This window comes from Pongo pygmaeus, chromosome 7 (genome assembly GCF_028885625.2).
Source record: "Pongo pygmaeus isolate AG05252 chromosome 7, NHGRI_mPonPyg2-v2.0_pri, whole genome shotgun sequence".
Lineage (NCBI taxonomy): Eukaryota > Metazoa > Chordata > Mammalia > Primates > Hominidae > Pongo > Pongo pygmaeus.
This window is the reverse complement of record NC_072380.2, coordinates 10,170,589-10,186,376: the sequence shown is the minus strand read 5'-3', so window position 1 is coordinate 10,186,376 and position 15,788 is coordinate 10,170,589.

The window sequence follows — 15,788 nt, the reverse complement described above, 5'->3', positions numbered from 1 at the left end:
ACTTGGGAGGCTGAGGTGGGAGGATGGTTGGAGCCTGGCAAGTTAAGGCTGCAATGAGCCCTGATCATGCCACTGCACTCTAGCCTGGGCAATAGAGCAAGACCCTGTCTCAAAAAAAAAAAAAATCCCAGCCCCACCACCTACTCCTGTGTGGCCCAGAAGGTGAAGATGCAATCTGGACTTTGGTGGCCCCCATCTGTAAAACGCAGCCATAGCCACACTGCATAGTGGTTATGATCATTAGATGAGTCTAGACATGAAAGCAGCTGACACTGAGCAAGAATCAATTTTTTTTTTTTTTTTTTTTGAGACAGAGTCTTGCTCTGTTGCCCAGGCTGGAATGCAGTGGTGTGATCTCAGCTCACTGCAACCTCCGCCTCCCGGGTTCAACCGATTTTCATGCCTCAGTCTCCTGAGTAGCTGGGATCACAGTTGTACGCCACCACACCTGGCTAATTTTTGTATTTTTGCAGAGACGGGGTTTTGCCATGTTGGCCAGGCTGGTCAAACTCCTGACCTCAGGTGATTCACCCACCTCGGCCTCCCAAAGTGCTGGGATTACAGGTATGAGTCACCACGCCCAGCAATAAATCTTTATTTCTTTCCTTCCTCTTGTTTCTCTTGCCCACTTCCACCAACCTTGAACTTTTTTGAATAGTATTTTAGCAGTTTGTCTCTAAGGAGGTGGGTAAGTAAAGACAGGACCTTGAAACACAGAGGTAAGAAGGCTGGATGGAGACTCGGGAGGCTCGGGCAGCGCAGCCCTGCTCATGAGGTCTCCCTGTGTGGCCCCTGGGGGTTCTCGCCTTCTCGGACTCCCCCTTTCCAGATGTTGGGTGAGAGGGCTGAAGCGGAAGGCATGAGTTTCAAGCCACACAGGGACAAGGGTACAGACAGGGAGACTTGGAGCTCTGTGTCCTTAACCCAGAGGGGGTGATTCAAACCCACTGTTTGAAGCTGTGTATCTTCATTATATATTGAGGTTTGCTTTCATATAAACACGATGCTGCCTCTCACATTCCCCTGAAGTCTGTGCAAGGTGCATGATAAACCCTACAGGTGAATATCCCAGCCACTGCTGCCATCATGGAAGATGGGGGCTCAGAGCTGCTGTGGGAGGTAAAGGCCAGTCTCCCACAGTCCATTCCTGCTCCTACTGTCCCCCAGAGAGGAGCCTCACATAGGGCTGCACAGGCCTTCTGTGCGTTTCTGTGCTCTTCCCAGCCCAGGAGGCCACGCCTGCTCTGGGCACCTCACCTCCTGCTTCTTGCTCACATGGGAATTCCCCAATCCCACCCAGCTGCCTGGCTCAAAGGGCTTCCTGCAATATGGCCCTGTCCTGTGGCCCCTGCCTCGCTTTCCTCCTTCGCAGAGTTTTACTCAGCCCCCAAAACCTGGGGAACCCCATCTTCAGTGCGGCTTCTCCAACAGTTCCCACATCTGGGCCTGCGCCCTTTCTGGCCAACTCCACCAGGGCCCAGGAGGCAGAACCTGTGCTCCCCAAGGCTCCAGCCCTGCGTTGTGCACAGAGTCGGGCTGAGAAATGCACACAGATGAGCCAAGCTGGTGCTTCCTAGAGCCAGGCCTGTTGGAAGCTGGCCCCGAGCACTTACCAGAGGCGAGGAGTCGTCCCAGCTTACAGGTGGCTCAGCCCAGGACCCCTGTTGGTTTACAGGCCACAGGCAGCTGCGGTCCTCCCTGGCTGTGGCCACTGTGCCCATTTCTGGGGTAGCTGGGGCCCCCATCTCCCCTTCTCACCCTCCTCTCCACGTAGCCCCATCTGTCCCAAGAGAAAGAACTCTCCTCTCTTTTTCAAAATCGTAGTGCAGAAAAAGACCTGATAATCTGCCCTCATCTGTGACACAAGCTTTATAATTAGCTGGGCCACCTCCTCCCGCCCAACATTTAATCCCTTGAAGCTGCTCTTCCCAGCCCTCGGCTCACCTTTCTGCAGGGCTGGAGCACTCCCCCAGACGCTGCTGCAGGACGGCCCTTCTTCCAACATCTTTTCATTTGCACCCGCCACTGTGAGCATCCATCTGGCTCACACTGAGGGAGCTAAAGAAATGAAGCCCACCTTATCCCCAGTGTCACTGTATCTCTCAGCACCATGTCCCAGCATTATTGTATCATCCAGCTTCATTTCCCCTAGAATCACTATATCCCCAGCAACACCATGTTGCCAGCACTGCCATGTCCCTAGTGTCATCATGTCCCTCAGCACCATGATGTCTTCAGCATCACTGTGTTCCCAGCATTACGATGTCCCAAGCATCGCCATGTGCCATGTTCCCAGCTCCACAATTACGTCCCCAACGCCGCCATGTTCTCACCATCACAATGTCATCAGCACTTCCGTGGCCCAGCACTACCATGTGCCCAATACCAACATGTCTTCAGTGTCACCATGTCCCCCAGCATCACCACGTCCCCAAAATGACCGTGTCCTCTAGCATTACCATAACCCCAGCACCTCCATGTCCCCAATACCACCATGAACCCAGCATTACCATGTCCCCAATACCTCCATGAACCCAGCATTACCATGTCCCCAGCACCTCCATGAACCCAGCATTACCATGTCCCCAGCACCTCCATGTCCCCAATACCACCATGAACCCAGCATTACCATGTCCCCAATACCTCCATGAACCCAGCATTACCATGTCCCCAGCACCTCCATGTCCCCAATACCACCATGAACCCAGCATTACCATGTCCCCAATACCTCCATGAACCCAGCATTACCATGTCCCCAATACCTCCATGAACCCAGCATTACCATGTCCCCAGCACCTCCATGTCCCCAATACCTCCATGAACCCAGCATTACCATGTCCCCAGCACCACCATATCTCTAGCACCACCATGTCCCCAGCATTACCATGTTCCCACCACATGCCTTGAGAGTCACCATGTCCCCAGAACCACCATGAAGCCAGGACCACTATGTCCCCAGCATAACCATGTCCCTAGCACCTCCATGTCCCCAGTACCTCAATGTCCCCAGCACTTCCATGTCCCCAGAATCATCATGTCCCCAGCATTGCCGTGTCCCCAGCAAAGCCACGTCTGTAGCACCTCCATGTTCCCAGGACCTCCATGTCCCCAGCATTACCATGTCTCTAGAATCACATGCACTCAGAGTCACCATGTCCCCAGCATTGCTGTGTCCCCAGCACAGCACATGTCCCCAGCATTGCTATGATTCATTGTCACCCTGTCCCCCAGAATCACCATGCCACCAAAATGACCATGTATATCCCCAGCACCACTATGTCCCCAGCATCACCATGTCCCCCGCATCACCATGTCCCAGAACCAATATGTCCCCAGCACCTCCACATCCCTGGCAACACCATGTCCCCAGCACCTCCACATCCCCGGCATCACCATGTCCCCAGCACCTCCACATCCCCAGCATCACCATGTCCCCAGCACCTCCATATCCCGGCATCACCATGTCCCCAGCACCTCCATATCCCGGCATCACTGTGTCTTCAGCACTGTCTTGTCCCCAGTATGACCTTATCTTGCAGCCATGGGGAAGGAAATTGCAAACGTGGAAGGTTTTCTTCTTGGAAGAGGCATCACCTTACAGTCCTCACTCTCAGAATACTCATCACATTCTCCACACATTCTGTCACTCATCACTCCCTCTCTCATGTAGCCAACAAAGATTTCCGAGCATCTATTGTATCAGGCTCTGCGTGGCATCCTGGGATGCAAACATTAGTAGGACATGGCACTGATCTTCAGAAACTTCACATTCCAGTGTGACAAACAGACATGCTCCTACACACAGTAATAAATGTTCTGATGTGTATATGTGTACATACACACACACACATACACCACAATATACACTGGGTGTGACTGAATGCAGAGTAAAAGGAATGGCAGTGCAGGTCAAGGAAGGCCTCCTGGAGGAGGTGATGCAGAGACTCCTGAGCTGAAGCCTAAAAACAACTTAGGGATTAGCCTCTCTGGCTCTGGGAAGAAGTTAGGACCACAGCAAATAGATATGGCCCTGGCGTCTTCTCTGGCCATCTGGGTGGTGTTGGAAGGCTGGGAGGAAAAGGTTGGAGGCTTTTTGCAAGCTGGGATGGAAGGCTGGGAGGAAAAGGTTGGAAGCTTCTTGCAAGCTGGGATCAGCTGCCGTAGAGTCAGGGTGGAGCAGAGCCATTCTGGGTGCCGGACACCTGCCATCCCTGCATCGGGGTGTTCAAAACCCGGCCTGGAAAACTGGGCTTTTCAGTTCCATGAGCTGACAATTCTCTCCTTGGCTGAGTGGGTTTGAGTTGGGGTTTCTGTCTTGTAGAGTAGGAAGAGCCCCACTGAGATGTGGGCCCCAGAGAGTGACAACAGCAAGCACCTCACCTTCAGTGACCCTGAAGCTGGGTTTCTGAGTTAGGAAGAAGCCTGGGTGGGGGTGGGAGCCGAGGCTCCTGTCAGATCCCCCGCTTTGTCCAGTGGATGACAGGGGACAGTCACTGCATCCCTACATTCCAGACCGGCCTTCAGAAGCTGGACCGAGGGTGAACAATCAGCTGATATGCAAAGTCGCATATCAGTCACTTTTCCCCTTGCTGGTTTCCTCCTTTCAAAATCATGAGGTTTCTCCTCCAAGCAAGAGCAGGGGAAGACCTGACCTCTTAACAAAACATGCTGGGTGGGCACCAGGCCGGGCCCAGAGACAGAACACCCTACCTACACCAAGCAACTCTCCACCATCTCAGGAATCAGGCCACCTACAGGGTCACAGAAGCTCCCAGAAGGGAGAAGGCTCTTCCTCCAGTGCCACTCACCTGGGGCGTGAGTCCAGGAACCTGGGCCTTCGGGGTGCCAGGAAATGCTGGGAGGAAGGACAAAGGGAAGAAAGGGCCAGGCTGGAAGGCGGGTGTGGGGTGTGGTCCCCGCTCTCCACTCCATGCCCAGCTGGGGGTCAAGTGGGGAGCCCCGGGGGGCAGGGGTGGGGTGGGAGGGGAAGCATCTAGATGAGGTGTGAGATGCTCCATAGGCAGAGGGCTTCTGCCCAGCCAAACCTCATGACTGAGCGATAAAGGTGCCTCCCGACCCGCCTCCCACACAGGGAAGGGCCTCCTCAGGTGTGGGCAGGTAGAATGCATTGGACGAGGCTCCGACATTTCACTTCTGAACCATCCAGGCACCCCAGGCTGTGGACAGGACCACGCAGGAGCAGAGGGCCTGGCAGGAAGCAGGGAGCTGTGGTGGGTGGTCTCAGTGAGCACAGAGACCGAGGGATCCACCCCTGGGGCTGATAAGGCCCCAGCAAACCCCAGGGTCCACTTGCACCGATCAGAGCCGGGGGGAGGCTGAGTCAGTGCAGGTGGGGGGCGGGCAGCGAGGGCAGCATTGTGGGATGGAAAAGGAGGGGGCGGTGCCGGGGATTTTGGGAGGAAGCAGGGAAGGAAAGCAGAGGCCTTCCAGCTGTGTGTGGGAGGGGGCAGACAGAGCAAGGAAAAACAGATTACGGGGCAAAAGGAGAAAAAATAGAAGTCACAGGAAATGCTCCAAGAGTTGACAGCCCCTGTGGAGGAATGGGCAGGGCGGACCTGCAGGGAAGAAACAGTTTTGTTGGCAGCCCTGGGAACAGAAGTGGGCTAGGCTGGGTAAGGGGCTGGCAGAGGGCGCAGGCAGCAGGGGCAGTGGATTCAGGAACAGAGTGAATAGGAGGAGGATGGGGGAGGCTGGGCTTTGCAGGAGAGAATGCAAGTGGCAGGAACCCAAGCTAGGCCCCAGAGGGCTGAGCAGGGTGGGGGACAGGGCTGCTGCGAGACCTTGAAGGGCTGATCAATATCACACGCGGATCACTGAAAGAAGCCAAGCATGATGGGAAGCCCACATGTCCCCAGAGAAAAACGCGTGGGGCACGCAGCCCCCAGAGAGAACAAGAGCTGCGGGCACACAGCAGGGAGCTGGGTCCTTTGCAGGCTCTCCACCACCCCACAGGCCCACACTGGCCGCATGAGGTCAGGCAGCCGTTTTCAGCACCACCTTTCAGTGGCTCGCACTTGCCACGGGTCGTAAGAGCACTGGTATTTTACAAACCAATAAGAAAGGAAGAATGAAAAAAAGAAACAGTGACAAACGAAGACAAAGACATGCCATTCATTGCAAAGATGCATCCTGATTTCAGATATATTCACACATGGAAAAAAACCCAAATCTGTGTGTATCAAAGTTCGGGAAAGACAGAATGACAAAAAGCCAAGCACCAATGGCTCGCATTTCCACGAGAAAGCCACAGCACGTCATCAAGTGTGATTTCGATTGATTCTGGGTGCTAAGAGCGTCAGGAGCCAGTGTGCTCCAACCTGACAGGTCAGGCCTAGCAGGTGGATGAATGTGACTCATAAAAAAAAGGAGGGACCACAGTGAGATGCCACTTCACACCATTAGAACGGCTACTGTAAAAACCAGAAGACACGTGTTGGCATGGATGGGGAGAAGTTTGAACATTGCTGGTGGGAAGGTCAAATGATGTGGCTGCTGTAGAAAACAGTATGGCGGGTCCTCAAAAATGGAACCATAGAATTGCCACATGATCCAGAAATCCCATTTGTGGGTATCTCCCCAAAAGAACTGAAAGCAGGGCTCAAAGGGATATGTGTACACCCACGTTCATTGCAGCTTTATTCACAGTAGTCAACGGGTAGAAACAACCCAAACATTCATCCGTGGATGAACAGATTAGCAAAATGCGATATAGACAAACAAAGGAGAGTTACTCAGCTTTAAAAAGGCAGGAAAATCTGGCCCACGCTGCAACGTGGATGAACCTTGAAGACATTACGTGAAGAGAAATGAGCCGGTTGCAAAAGACAAACGCTGTATAATTTCACTTGTATGAGGTCCCTAAAGCAGTCAATTTCATAGACACAGAAAGTAGGATGGGGGACTCCAGGGCTGGGAGGAGGTGGGAGTGGGAAGTTAATGTTTCAGAGGTGCAGAGTTTCACCCTGGGGAGTTCTGGGGATGGTTGGTGATGGTGGTTGCACACCAATGGCACAGGACTGTACACTTACAAACAGTTCAGATGGCCAATTCTATCTTGTGTGTATTTTATCACAATATGAAATATAAAAAAAAAGTAAAAAAATTTAAAAGGAGGGGGTGGGATGAATTACCCTTTAAGAAGGTAATTTGGTGGACGACATGTTCCCTAAGCCAATTCCTAAACTAGTGAGAGTTTAGGGAAACATCACACCGTTCCACACCACGGAACTCTCTGGTGCCCCAGGTTCTGGGCAGTAAATTCAGATGGAGAGTAACAGAACAAGTAGGGAAAGAGGGCTTCACAAGGGTAATCAGTACTTCTGATGAACAGGCACAAAGCAATCCAGCAGCAAATGATGACCACCTACTGTGTGCCAGACCTTTACTTAGACACAGAGACTGAGGCACAGCTTGGGGAGGCAGGCTCATGCCTCCTGGAATTTATAATCCAGGAAAGAATACAGATAGCACCAAGGTCCTCACTCTTTTTTTTCTTTCTTTTTTTTCTTTTTATTATAATGGATGAGCAACCCAGCTGCTTCTGGAGGGCTCCAGGTTCATGAGCCCAACTAGGCTCTGCCAGTAGCAAGCTGATGGCTTTGAGTGACCTACTTGAGTTGTCTGTGCTTCCATTGTCTGAACCATAAACAAAGAGGCCAAACCACAGGATCACTGAGGTTACACTAGGAGTTTGTAGGAAAAGTTAGCACATGAGGCTGTGCTGTCCCTCAATCTGAGAGACCTCTTGAGAAATTACCAAAGGCGTTCATTCTTAAAATTGTCTAGGTAGTAGCCCCCCTCCCTTTCAAAATGATAGTGAAAACCATGAATAACACCAATGCCCCTCCTGAAAAACAAGCACATTCCTATAAACGCAAAATACTACACACAATTGCAAGAGCATGGGCTCTTGCAGCTCATCATAGATGCACCCCCCACCCCCAGCCCCAGAGATCCAGGAATCCCAGGTTAAGAACCTGTGATCTAATCCTTGGTGATGAGAAAAAAACAAGGAGAGGAGAAACAACAGAGAGAGTGACAGTGGAGCTCTGGGCTGGCCATGGAGCCCTGATGGTATGACTTCAAAAGAAGAAAAGAAATCACGTTCCTGAATGTAGACTTTCTTGTCCAAACTGTAGTCACTGGGAAAATTTTCCCAATGATAGTTCCCGTTCTGTCTGGTAAAAGAGGGACACATCCATGACAACTCAGGATAAAAGACTTTGGACTGGAAGAAACCTGATACTGACACCAGGAGTAGAATCCTTGGAAACTGTCAAAAAACAAAACAAAAACAAGTACTAGAGTATCTTCCTGTCCACCCCCCACAAACACACACTTGCTAATAGTCTCTAGGCCACTTATCAGCAAGGGAAGTAGGTTAATGAGATGGCCTGGATTTGCAGGGCTTACAACACCAAGCGGGATGTGCAGCCTCATCAGAGCTCCCTTGAAGGCAGGAAGTGGGTCTGGTGCACCTCTGGCCCTGTGCTTGGCACATCACAAGTGCTGGACAAATGTTTGAAGAATAAATAATGCTTGGAGAGCTGAACAGGGAAGAGAATGGAGTGAGAAGTATGGTAAGCACAGAACAGGATGATAATAAAACACAGGACAGGTAGAAAGCTCTCTTGCCCAATCATGGAGCAAGTGCATGGAGGAAACATATAAACAGCCAAGGAACAAGCAAATCCAGCAGCTGCTGGGGCTGGAGGTAGCTGCCAAGGGTCTGGAAAGTGCATGGGCAGGGCATGGGCCCTGCCTGGGGCTACCCATGGCACTGAGCAAGTGAGAAGGTGACTAAGGGGGCCTGGGAGCCAACGAACAGTCACAGATAGATGGAGCAAAGAACATCAAGACGAAAAGAAAATGGGAAGGAATAGGCAAAAGCTGGAGAGGAGGAAGGGACTAGATTTCTTTGGGGTGGTCCTGGTGGAACTGGGAGTTAGGATTGGCCAGCGTTTCCTTGGATTCTGAGGCAGATCTCAGCTCAACTTAGCAAACAACTTTAAACCACAGGTGTGGTCCCAAGGCAGCTTAGGCTACTGTGCAACAAAATGCAATCAAGAATTGCATTTTATTGTCAGCAACAGAGTCCCTCCCCACGAATGACTTAAACCAGGTAGAGGTTTATTTTCTTCTCACATAGAAATAGTCTAGAGATGGCCACTCCCACGCTGGCATGGGGGCTCCATGGTGCCACCCATGTCCCCGGCTCCTCCTGTCTTTCCACCCTGCTGTCCTTACCACTTATTCCCTCCTCAAGATGCCTCACAGTCAGAGGAAGGCTGTTGTGGGCCCTGCAGTTTGACTGAGATCCCATTCTGCCTGGCATTAGTGGTCTGTCCCCAAGTCTCTGTGCTCACCAAGACCACTTATCCCCTGCTCCGGCATGGCCCTGTCCACACCACCTAGGCATTAAGGTGGCTCAGGGAGTCAAAGGTCAGAGACTTCTCCAATCTGTTTGCCTTTAACATGTCTTGCTGAGGCCCCATCCTGAGTGGGACTCAGGTTGGTGGAGGGTCTCCTTTAGAGCTCAGTCGTGGGGCTTAGCTGGGCAAAGGCCCTCTGTCCTTGGAGCATCTATCTCTATACCTGGATGGTCCTCCCTTGACCCCCAGCTGGGAGTGCAGTGGAGTGGGGACCAGATCCCATCTTGCTGTCTTCCGTCCCTGACCGTTCTTCTCTCTGCCACCCCATCCACACCCCAGGCAGGAGGACGGGCAGAGGCAAAGGCACAGACTGAGTTGGCCTCATATGAGGTTGACCTGACCTCTCCATCTAACAAGTCCTGCCTCCGCCCCACTGCAGAGCTGAGTTCCAGGACTGTCCCTACACACGCAGAGAGCCGGGAGGAAGGGACGGCAGGGATGTCACTCTCAGCCAGGCTGGGCCTTCAAGTGGAGAAAAGAGAAAGGGGGGTAGAGTTTGAGAGTTGTCAAGGACAGGTTGAAAGAAAATGTCAAGACAAATTCTGGAGAGTGGAGCGTTTCACTTTCACTTTCTGTTTCCCAGCCTGTAGGGGAGCTGGGGTCAGAGAAGGGAGCTTTGCACCTCTGGGCAGGCAGCCTCCTGCCTGGGCTCTGCCTCCCTAGATAACCATAGGCAAATTGCCCTCCATTGCTGGGACTCAGGTTCCCATCAGTAAAGTGACCTCTAAATTCACTTCTTGCACAAATAAGTGAATTTTTTCATGTTTAAAAAGCTCTCCAGGTGATTCTCAGCCAGTGTTGAAATCCACTGAGCTAAAACACTGGACATGATGGAATGACAACTGCATGCCCACTCATGTGATGTTAAGTCTACAACAGAGATTCATAGGAGACCAGTCATCGCAGCGGGAGAATTTGGATGAAACTTCCCAGCTGGGCTTGTGGGGGCTGGGAGGTGTGCACCGGCAGAGTGGGGCTAAGGGAGGCCCCTTTGCAGGTGGAGTCTTGCTCGAGTGGAGTGAATGCCTGGCTCTCAGGGGGAATGGCTTTGCCGGGCTTGTGGGGAGGAGGTTTGTTTACGGCTGCCACAGTTGGGAGCCATGGTCGACTTCGGAGCAGGGGCTAACGTTGTGAAAGCGGTGATCACCCAAGATCAACCAGCAGGATATTTTGGGGGGCCCAGGCGAGAATGTTGTCAAGGCAACAGCACCTGCAAAAACACACACACACACACGCGCACCCACATGCACACACACACATGCACACACATGCGCGCACACACACATGCACACACACGCACACACACTCTGGGTAGGGAGCACTTCTTCAAATACGTAATGACGTGTGTGAAGCTCTTTTCCGTTTATAGCGGGATTATATATACACATAAACATTATCTCAACTGTTCCTACAGTTACCTAGAGAGATGGCCGGGAAATCCCACTGAACAAAGGAGACATCCGAGGCTTGGCAAAGTTCCAGTTTGTCCCTGTCCCCCCTCCTCCACTTCCGAGACGACCACAGCAAGGCTGGAGCTGGCCCTCAGACCGCAAGCGCTGGGTTCTCTCTGCCAGTGCCACCGGAGCCTGTGGACAAGGGCTGGTTGGAGGCCGAAGGGAAGCAGCCCACCCCTGAACAAATGAAGACCAAGGGCGATGGGTCCTGGGGGGCTCTCCATGGCAGGGAAGACACTGCCAGGCAAGGTCTGGATTCAAAAACAGGAAGGGGGAAGCCGGCACGGGGCGGATTTGGAGTCAGGCCATGGACGTGAGTGAATCACTCCCAGACCTGCTTTCTCTGACACTCGCGGTGGCCCCAGGAACAGAGCAGCTCATTTCCTTGAGAATGTTTTTGTCATTTTGTCATCGTGCTTCACACGGTGGACAGTGGGGGAGGGAGGCTTCGAGGGCCACCAGAGGACAGGTCCTGTCGAGGAAACAAAGAGCACAAAGATGGGGCGACCCTGGCCCAGAGGAGGCTTCAGGTGAAGGCAGGAGTGTGGTTTTGCAGTCCTGCCCTGCTTCCAACAAACAACGGGAAGCAACCAGGGGCACCAATGTCCGATTGTGGGAAATTCCCCATTTTCCCTGCTTAGATTTAGCTATAACTGGGCAATACTCTGTGATCCTAGAGTTGGGTTGGCGCCATCTAGAACGTTCTAGAACATTTTTCCTCAGCCTTTTCTCCTCTGGAAATGGAGGCGGCGTGTCTGAGATGGTGGTTATAAAGCACCTTTCACATGTTTTCATTTAACTCATTGGTAACAATCAGCTCCTGGCTATGCAATTTGATTTATTGACGTATACAGATATCTCCACCTAACATCCTGGGAAGGGACCCCCATCTCATCCCGACTTTTTCCTTTCCCCCTGCACGCCTGCAGCTCCTTGTCTCTGCTCCTCTCATTCTCCTGCCAACTCACGGCCTGTAGGATCCCCGTGTGTGTACACGCGTTATTTCTCCCGCTAGACCAAGGGTGAGGATGAGGCTGCTGACTTTGGCTCCCCAGTGTCCAGCACAGTGCACAGCACCTTGTAGGTGCTCGGGTACTATTTGTTGAGAGACTGAATGAGTAAACGGATCAACATTCATCCGACGCAGGGGTCCCCTGATTCCCAGTCTGAGGTTGACTTGATATAGGATGGACGAGGTCAAGATGAGGAGTTGGAAGCCTTTGAGGACCCCTTGACGTCTCTGACACAACTCAGAGCCAAGAGTGAGCTATCCCTTTAAGGATGCCCAGCCCATCCTTCAGCGCCATCCATGTCCACTCTCCTCTCCTTGGGCGGAGGCTGCAAAATGAGATGTGTGCTTCCTCACTCACTGCTGGGGGCAGAGGAGCACCAGTGCCTTGGGGGTCACTCTGAAAGTGAGGGTCTGCATCATGGGGTTTATGGAAGAGACATGGGCAATGTCCAGTGCTCTGCATCCAATAGAGCACGGCGACGTTCCCAGGAGACGGTAGCAGTGATGACCTCATCTGTGGCTGGAGGGACGAGGGGAGACTGCTGGCCAGTGGGAGCTAGAGCTGCACAGCAGCTGCCCCGGGGCCGCGAGCCAGGAATGCTGGCCTCACAAAGCTGCAGCCAGGTCAGGGATGGGGAAGCAGAGATGCTGACCTCTCTCTCCCTTTACTCTCTGATCTCCCACTGGTGCCCCCATTGACCAAATCCAACCCGAAATCATAGGGCAAGAAGCCTGACAAGGCAACCCAGAAAGGCCAGACCCTTAGTTCAAAGGACAAAGGGTAGATCCGGGGGGCCAGGGCAGACAGGGATGTAATAAGCCTAAACCCCAAATCGCATCAGCTTCCAGCCAAACAAAACCCCGGGCAAGGACACCAGTCCCATCCCCAAATCGCATCAGCTTCCAGCCAAACAAAACCCCGGGCAAGGACACCAGTTCCATCCCTGCAACCTGGAGCATCCTTCGGCTCCACAAACACCCTCCATGGCTCTACTATGTGCTAGGCGCAGGGGAGACCCAGGAAATTGCAAGCCCACTCAGAGGAGCTCAGCGTCCCGCACAGGAGGCAGAACAACTGCTGTTCTGTGGTCATCATTTGAGTCCACCATCCACCCAGAGCACCAGGAGGACTCCAAACCTCCGGGGCGTGACCCAAGCTGCCCTGGAACGTTCTCCAGACCTACGTGCAGACTACACGAGCTTCAGTAACCACTGCTTCATGGCAAGGCATATTCCAATTATTGTAGGTATACAATACAAGGTATATGTCCAATTAATCTCCACATAGTTCCATGAGGGACGCATGAATTATATCCCTTTTCAGCCTCCCTGAAGTTTTTCAGCTGAGAAAACTGATTGACCAATGTGAGGGGAACCCAGGCTTCAGGACTGTCGACACCCTATCCTCTCTCTCTCTCTGCCTGTGGAGAAGGGTGCCTGAGGGCCTGACCAGGCGGCTCAACTCACCCTGATCCCCAGCTGCAGGCCTGAGGCAGCCTCAGCTCCTACAGCACGGCAGATAGAGCTCAGAGGGTCAGGCTGGACCACACCACAGCTGTCTGAGTAAGAAGAGAAGTGATGGGAGCATAACATGGTACAGTACTCATGCCACACAGCATCTGCCAGAGGAAAAAAGAGTCCCCTGGCTCATCTCTGACACCACCCCACTTATCCACCTCCTAAATGAACTCAATCATGTGCCTGTCACCCTCTTTTGCAAACAGTTCTGAATATGCGCTCTCCCAGGACCCGAGAAGGAGCAGCACCAATGCTTGTGGGCAGAGCTGCAAGAGGCTGCAACACAGGGACCCTAGGATGAGCCCACCCTCCAGGACAACGGCATCGTCATCATCGGCATCTGTGAGGCTTCTCCCAGCATATGGACCAATTTGGTGGGGAAGATCAACACAAAGAATGCAAAATAGCCGACATGCAGAAAGCGAGGGTCAGGTCTGGTGTTGCTGTGTGGAGAGAACTGCGTTTCCATTTCCATCTGGGGACCACCCCCAGCCTTCCTGGCATTGTTGGAACTGCAGAAAACTCTAGGTTTGGCAGAAGAGTGCCAATCACCCAGGCTCCTGCTGGATTAGGAGCCATCCCCAGGAATGAGTCCACAGGCCCGGGGATGGCTGCTGCAGTGGCTGCTATTCCTAGCATTGCAGGGGCCCTACACAGAACCCACCAGCCCCGGGGACCCCTGTCCACCTACAGGTAGAGCAAGTCCACCTGCAGGCATTATGGCTGTTTCACCTGGTGTGAGTCTACCCAACCCCAACTGGGACTCCCTCTCCTCAAGAGATACCAAGAGTCATTGCCCCTCCAGTCTCCCCAAGACTCTCTTCACCAGGAACAAGAGGCCCATCTCCCCCAGAAATGCATCCACCACAACCCTAGGAGAGTGCTGGGGCTTCTTAGTCACTTTTTCCCTGCAGTGCCACCTGGGATGTATGAAAGTGTTTGTGAGCTTTGCCGCATTAACATGGGCTAATCCTCATAAACGCACAGAGCAATGGAACCAGGGAGGGAACAGGCAGAGGCTGGGGACTCGGGTGACGCGGTCTTCATGTGATCTTGCCACTGGCCAGGGCATGTCCTTGAGGAAGTCACTTTACCTCCCTGGGACCTGGCTTTCCCCTCTGGAAACTGGGGGAGGAAATGGAGGCTCAGGTGCCCTCCAACTGACCCCTTAGCCTCAGCAGCCCATAATTCTGTCACCTTCTCTAAGAGGGGGACCCTTCTGGGCATCCAGAAATGCTCCCCCACCCCAGGCTAATCCCTGGTCTTCTTCACCCTACCAGGCTGGGTTATTCCCAGCGCACCCCAGAGATCCAACCCCTCATGCACTTTCTGCTCTCCCAGGTGTCCTGAAGGAATGTAGCCAACGCAATTCAGGTTGTATGAGATCAATCCATTCCTCCACTCTACAAATCCCTATTGAATACCTACTCAACCTGGGCATGGTCACGAAAGAAGACCAGGTAACTTCTTTACTCTGTTACTCTCCAGGGGACCGTGGAATTGAGAAAGGGAGGAGCCTTTGATCTACTCAGTGCCCAGAGCCTCCATCTTCTCTGCTCTTTTCTTTCCTTCCCTCCTGGCACAGGGCTACTGATGGCCAGGAAAGTAAGTGGTAAGAGCAGCAAGTGCTTGTGAAGACGGTGGAGGATGTGGGAGCCTTTTGTACCATTCTTGCAACTTTGCAGTAGATTTGGAACTAATCCAAGATAAATATTAGTTACTTACAGAGCGCAGAGAGTGGGGACTCAGGATCAGCAGAAGGCCACCAGGTGGGATGCTTGGAGCCAGCAGACACTGGAAGACCCCCCGGGTCAGGCTGTAGCATCAACCCTCGGACAAAACCATCCCCATTGAAGAGGCTGGCACAGGCCTGAGAGCACAGGGAGCTGGGTGGGGACGCGAGTCTGGCTCCCTGCCACAGATTCCATCATTCAACAGCTCTGCTGACCACCTGCCTTCTGCAAGATACTAAAATACTATTTTGGTGTGGATGAGTTGCTTCACCTCTCTGGACTTCAGTTTCTTCATCTGTCCAATGACTTATTTGCAATACATTTGGACTCCACAATGCTTATGCGCCTTGCCATTGCTCAGACTGAGTCTATAACAAGAGTTCCAGGACACCCAATATCTTGGCTTTAAAGAAGGGTTCTGGGGGCATCTGGGGCCAGTGACTCTTGCTTTGTCCAGCATGAAGGTGTCAACATGAAGCAAAGGGAAGAGGAGCCAGTCTGCAGGCGGCCAGACCCCTCAGCATCCCAGGGCTAGCCTTTGGCAGCTGTGAAGCCTTGGAGGAATGAATCAACCTCTCTGAGCCAGTCACCATCCTCTGTAAAATGGAGACATCGCATC